The sequence below is a fragment of the Mytilus trossulus genome, chromosome 10 (genome assembly GCF_036588685.1).
Source record: "Mytilus trossulus isolate FHL-02 chromosome 10, PNRI_Mtr1.1.1.hap1, whole genome shotgun sequence".
In the NCBI taxonomy this organism is placed as follows: domain Eukaryota; kingdom Metazoa; phylum Mollusca; class Bivalvia; order Mytilida; family Mytilidae; genus Mytilus; species Mytilus trossulus.
In genome coordinates, this window is record NC_086382.1 from 77156516 (window position 1) to 77163793 (window position 7278).

The window sequence follows — 7278 nt, forward strand, 5'->3', positions numbered from 1 at the left end:
ATAGAACAATATCATACTGACGGGATCTTTTAAAGTACAGAATCACGTTATAAGAACCAAAGAAATACAAAAAGTCGCATATACAAAACACACCACCAAAAAATGAAAGACAATACAAACACATTGACGACATGTACAAGTTTTTTTCAATCATCAGTATCGGATACACATTTGTTACAGCCTTTTCATTTAATTTACGGTAATCCACACATAACTGATGATATAAATATAAGATGTGGTATGATTGTCAATGAGACAGTTCTAAAAAATAGACCTCATGATATAGAATTTAATGATCGTTTGTATTGTACTAAGAGAATAGGAGCGGACCCTTCCCAAATTGATGTGTCTGTTCTTATGTTAATAACTGTTTTTCCACAAAGAGTTATCTTGTGTAGATATATATTGAAGCAACTGCGCATCAGTCTTGTATAGGTTCTCGTCACAAATGAGTGACAAATATCAATACATGTATATTAACTCATCATAGATACCATGATTATTTTCTTTATTTACATCAGACGCGCATTTCGTCTACCAAAGACTCATCAGTGACGCTCGAATCCAAAAAGTTAAAAAGGCTAAATATAGTACGAAGTTAAAGAACATTAAGGACCAACAATCCTAAAAGTGACGTAGAAAACCTTTGTATTTGAAAAATTCTTTTTTTTCTGGTTGAAGTCATCATAATTTATCTGAAGTAAAGCCGCCAACATGAAATATTTTACATATGTGTATGCTGAATTTTTAAATATAATATCAATATTTCTCAGCTGATGATTGCACAATATAGTTCATCTGAACACATTTAAAACACATGTGAAAAGGCACAAGTTTTAGCTTATAACACTTTTATGTCATGGAGACAGATAAAAAACTGATTCCTGTGAGAAGTGTGCACCATCAGGGGTTGGAGGTAAAATATCCGATTCCTGGGAACTTATAGTTGTCACGGAAACACTTCCTTCAGGTACATTTATAAGTTCTTCAACTTCTTCTCTCAATGCTTCTACTTTTTTATTTAAACGAACCTTTGCAGAAGTAACAATCTGCCTTTTTAGAAATCTGTTTAATATTTTTAACAATGTCCACTGGATCAGCATGTGCCACATGGGTTAATGTTTTATATCCACTGGAATGAATCTGTTTAGCTCTTCACAATTTGACACCTGGAGTTTCCATCAAGGGAATTAATTCTGTTGTGACACAATATGGCAGTCTTTTCACAAAATTTCCAAGTAAATCTTGGTATGCCCAAAAACACTTCAAATTCCCAACAGAAATGAACACTGGACGCAAAACCTGATGCACTAGACAACATATTCTGTATAAGTCCTCTTGGCTGCTGAAATTTGTCGGCGACTTCCCATAAACTTTTCTGTTTCCATAACTCTTACAACATCAGGGTGATGTAGAAGCGATTTAATATCAAATCATTTACATTCTGTCTAGAGCATTGTCCAGAAGCTCTCGTGGCTATGTAACTCTCAGTCACACCAACCAAGGATGCTCCTTTCAATTCAATAATATCTAATGCTGAAAGCTGATGGAAATAAATGATCCATGATGGTTTGACCATATCTACCATATCATAAGGAGAAACAAAAGATGTATTTATGTAGCCAGAACAAGGGACTCCTCGCCCTTCTTCAAATCATTGTAAAGTTGTGAGGCATTATCAATATCTTCATATCTTTTAAATGTAGCTCTTCCTAAAAGGTGTAACTTTTAAATGAAAATCATCACAGTTCTCATCTCCCTCAGACATTGACCCTTTCTGGACAACTAAACCAAGTTCAGTTAACTAATGCAGTGAATCTTTGGTTACCATAGTAACATCACATGTATTTCCTTGAGTGGACAACAAAGTTTTTCTCATGAATTCGATCACATCAATGGTGGTCTTAGTAACCTGTAAACCTATTACATAACGTATGAGACTACGGATTCCCTTTCCTTCATCATACATTAGCCTACAGTAACACATCAGTGGTGGTCTTAGTAACCTGTAAGCCTATTACAGAACGTATGAGACTACGGATTCCTTTTCCTTCATCATACATTAGCCTACAGTAACACATCAGTGGTGGTCTGAGTAACCTGTAAGCCTATTACAGAACGTATAAGACTACGGATTCCCTTTCTTTCATCATACATTAGACTACAGTAATACATCAGTGGTGGTCTGAGTAACCTGTAAGCCTATTACAGAACGTATGAGACTACGGATTGCCTTTCCTTCATCATACATTAGACTACTGTAACACATCAGTGGTGGTCTGAGTAACCTGTAAGCCTATTACAGAACGTATGAGACTACGGATTGCCTTTCCTTCATCATACATTAGACTACTGTAACACATCAGTGGTGGTCTGAGTAACCTGTAAGCCTATTACAGAACGTATGAGACTACGAATTCCCTTTCTTTCATCATACATTAGACTACAGTAATACATCAGTGGTGGTCTGAGTAACCTGTAAGCCTATTACAGAACGTATGAGACTACGGATTCCTTTTCCTTCATCATACATTAGCCTACAGTAACACATCAGTGGTGGTCTTAGTAACCTGTAAACCTATTACAGAACGTATGAGACTACGGATTGCCTTTCCTTCATCATACATTAGACTACTGTAACACATCAGTGGTGGTCTGCGTAATCTGTAAGCCTATTACATAACGTATGAGACTATGGATAACCTTTCCTTCATCATACATTAGACTACAGTAATACATCAGTGGTGGTCTGAGTAACCTGTACGCCTATTACAGAACGTATGAGACTACGGATTCCCTTTCCTTCATCATACATTAGCCTACAGTAACACATCAGTGGTGGTCTTAGTAACCTGTAAACCCATTACAGAACGCATGAGACTACGGATTCCCTTTCCTTCATCATACATTAGACTACTGTAACACATCAGTGGTGGTCTTAGTAACCTGTAAGCCTATTACAGAACGTATGAGACTACGGATTCCCTTTCCTTCATCATACATTAGACTACTGTAACACATCAGTGGTGGTCTGAGTAACCTGTAAGCCTATTACAGAACGTATGAGACTACGGATTCCCTTTCCTTCATCATACATTAGACTACTGTAACACATCAGTGGTGGTCTTAGTAACCTGTAAGCCTATTACAGAACGTATGAGACTACGGATTCCCTTTCCTTCATCATACATTAGCCTACAGTAACACATCAGTGGTGGTCTTAGTAACCTGTAAGCCTATTACAGAACGTATGAGACTACGGATTCCCTTTCCTTCATCATACATTAGACTACTGTAACACATCAGTGGTGGTCTGAGTAACCTGTAAGCCTATTACAGAACGTATGAGACTACGGATTCCCTTTCCTTCATCATACATTAGCCTACAGTAACACATCAGTGGTGGTCTTAGTAACCTGTAAACCTATTACAGAACGTATGAGACTACGGATTCCCTTTCCTTCATCATACATTAGACTACAGTAACACATCAGTGGTGGTCTTAGTAACCTGTAAACCTATTACAGAACGTATGAGACTACTGATTCCCTTTCCTTCATCATACATTAGACTACTGTAACACATCAGTGGTGGTCTGAGTAGCCTGTAAACCTAGTACAGAACGCATGAGACTACGGATTCCCTTTCCTTCATCATACATTAGACTACTGTAACACATCTCATTTGGTCACTGATGAATCTTTTGTAGACGAAACGCGCGTCTGGCGTATATGAAAAATTTAGTGCTGGTATCTATGATGAGTTTATTTACAACCACTGGGTCGATGCCATTGCTGGTGGATATTTATTTCCCCGAGGGTATCACCAGCCCAGTAGTCAGCACATTTTGTGCTGACATGAATTGTCATTGATATGGTTATATATAAAAAATTAACTGTTTACAAAATTTTGAATTTTTGAAATACTAAGGCTTTTCTACCTCAGGCATAGCTTACCTTAGCTGGATTTGGCAACACTTTTAGGAATTTTGGCCCTAAACGTTCTCCAACTTCGTACTTTATTTTGGCTTTTTTCAACTTTTTGTATTCGAGCGTCACTGATGAGTCTTTTGTGGACGAAACGCGCGTCTGGCGTTTATAAAAAATAAAGTCCTGGTACTAGTATATATGATGAGTTTATTTATTGGTCCATAAATAAATTCTTGTACCTTATCCCTGTTTGTAGATAAAGTGATCAGGATGCTTTCCCCTGAAGAACCAATACCAGCTCTTCCTGTCATCTGTTCATACTGAGTCCTGCTCAGAAATGCATTCCCTACATAGGGACTTCGTAAAATTACTCTGTTAGCAGGTAGATTAACACCAGCCGCTAGTGTACTTGTACAGGCCAGTAAATACAGTGTTCACTCTAAGTAAGCATCTTCTATCAGTCGTTTCTCGTCCATCGTCAGTCCACTATTCCAAAGTGTACAGGCCAGTAAACACAGTATTCCCTCTGAGTAAGCATCTTCTATCAGTCGTCTCTCGTCCATCGTCAGTCCACTATGATGATAGGCTATTCCAAAGTGTACAGGCCAGTAAACACCGTGTTCCCTCTGAGTAAGCATCTTCTATCAGTCGCCTCTAATACTAATCACATTAAATAGTCTGGATCTGTTTTGGTTTGTTCAGAAGAAAATGGAAAAGTCACAACCCGGCTGTGCGATACCAATTCTTTTGCCGTCTTAAATATTACCTCATAAATGTTGTCCTCTCTCAATTTCCCAGGTCTAAAATCATTATGATAGACATCAGCCTTTAGAAAATTCTGTAAATCTTCAATCTTGTTCATAGTAGCACTCATTCCTATGATCTGTGTATTACTCTGCGTGTGAATAATTTTCAACAATGTTGATTCTAAAGTAGCACCGCGACTCCCATCTTCCACAATCATGTGGAGTTCATCCACAACAACTAATCCTAGAGAATCTAATCTGTTGTTCTCTATCAAGCTGTTAATAAGTGAGTGAGCTTTCTCTATTGTAGCTATATAAAACGATCGTTTGTTCCGTCTTTTCATTGGAGGAAATCTGCATTTACTGCCTGCATATTCATCGACCAAGAAATCTAATTCTAATGCAAATGTGGAAATACTTCTAACCTTTTCCTGTACTATTGAAACAAATGGAAGTATAATGAATATAGTAATAGCATCTTTTTGTTGACACAGTATCTGTTTGAGTATCAGTATCTCAGCTAATAATGTTTTTCCATCACAAGTAGGTAAAGAATAGATTAGATTTATTCCTTCTCTCACACCTGGCAGGTTCAAACATTCATCTTGCCAAAGTTTTGTAATTCCTCTATGTACTTGTAGAAGTTGCTGAACTTTAGATCGAAGACCATAAAATGGACAAATATCTGTAGTACTTCCTGTAGTTTTCAGTCTTTCCATTTCTTCCTGGACTTTCTGTAGTTGTTCCTCTGGTTGTTGTTGTATAACTGATCCTGGTCCCTGAGGTGTTTTTACACATGCATTATTATGGAGTCTCTGTTTGATTCTGTCTCTTAGAGTGCATACAGGTGTAAGAGGAACTGCTTTCTGTTTTAACATGCTATTTATTAATATCTTTTTATATCTGGTTTTAGTTTCACTTCAGATTTTTCATCATGACCTTCACACCAATTAATGTCCATGTCTGCCAACCGGAAGTCACTGCTGTCAAGGATAATATCTTCTGCTTCATCTTCATGATCTTTCCGTTTTTGTTCCTGATTTAAATCTTTAGGCTCCGTAGCTGTATCTGAATTTCTTATCACCTTTCTGATGGCTGACTTTGGTTCAGGATATACCACGGTACTGTTATCAACTTTGATATGACGATGACTCTGGTCAATAATTATTTTACTATCACACGCTATTTTTGCCAAGTTAGCATCACCGTCTGGATCAGTAAGATCTTGTGGATTTATAACTGATGATTTTTTTTAATCTAGAGTTGTTTTTGACATGTTGAACATTGTCATACTCATGACTCTTTCTTTCATTATTAAAATAATTTGCAAACCATGAAGAATTGTCATTTGGTGATACAGTATCATTAAATTGACAGTTACTTATTTCATAATCACATTTTACATTTGGTTCACTTTTGAAATATTTACTCTGTCGATTTATTTCATCTTTCAAGTCACTACTACTTTTGCGCCTGGTAATATCAAATCTTCGACATGGTCCCTTTTCCACATCAGCTGACATTAAGGTACATACACATACAATAGTGACTTCTTCTGTGTATGCCGACGAGTAATTTCAGTCTTACACCATTGTACACAATTTAAATCTAGTGCCATTTTCCAAAATAAAACAATCATTCATGAATTCAGAAGTTTTGTAAACAGTTAATTAATAAATTTAAACTCCACCAGCAGTGGCATCGATCATGTGGTTGTAAATAAACTCATCATAGATTATCAATCTGTACATCAATATTGTCACCAATATTCATAACTGGAGCAGTATATCTGTGTTGGCTGCTTAAAATAATATGGCATCCATTATTCTCATATATGCATGCATGTACAAGACTAGCGCTAGTTTATAACACGTTTAATAATTAATGCGTCCTAAGCACTTTTTTGGATTAACCTTCATCAGGAACAATCAAAGCCAATCATTTGAAATCAGAAGATGTATAAGAACCGAAAATCGTTGAAGAGCTATATGTCAAAAATACTTAAAATAAATAGCCAAATTCATCTGAAGCAAATTCATTAAGTTTCGCTCATAAACAGAGCACCATCAATATCCAACTAAATAAGTCCTACCTTTCCTATCAATCTAAACTAAATAGTTCTACCCTTATGTTTAGCTGGTGCAATGCTTGTCTCTAAAGCAACTTACTTGATCGAGTGTTTATATTTCCCCCCTGAAATGGCATATTCTTGCAATTTACCTCAAAAGAAGATGAATTCCAATCCCAGTGTCTTACCAAAAGTTAATTCTACTAACTAATTTGATTTCACGCCTCCATTTTGGGAACTAGATGCTCTGCAGGGCACAGCTTAATACAACCGCAGAGGTTTGGGCAAGTATGGACTCAACATTCAAGCTAAATACAACTCTGAATTTGGATTGTGATTAAATAGTTGACGCTGTGGGTTTCTGTCTAAGGAACCTACATCTTTTTTTAGCTTTTGAGCAATACACTATGTGGTTAAATATCAATCCCCTCAAAAAGAGTTTGCAACAATAACTACACATTTAAATACATCATAAAATATGAAAATATAAAATGACATTCAGTCATGGTTAAAATTAATATAATTAATAGTAACC

General features: G+C 36.4%; 1 pseudogene; it reads right to left on the reverse strand.

Moving 5' to 3' along the window:
• Nucleotides 1-857: 857 nt before the first annotated feature.
• On the reverse strand, nucleotides 858-5553 carry LOC134688198 (helicase POLQ-like; annotated as a pseudogene).
• Nucleotides 5554-7278: the final 1725 nt, after the last annotated feature.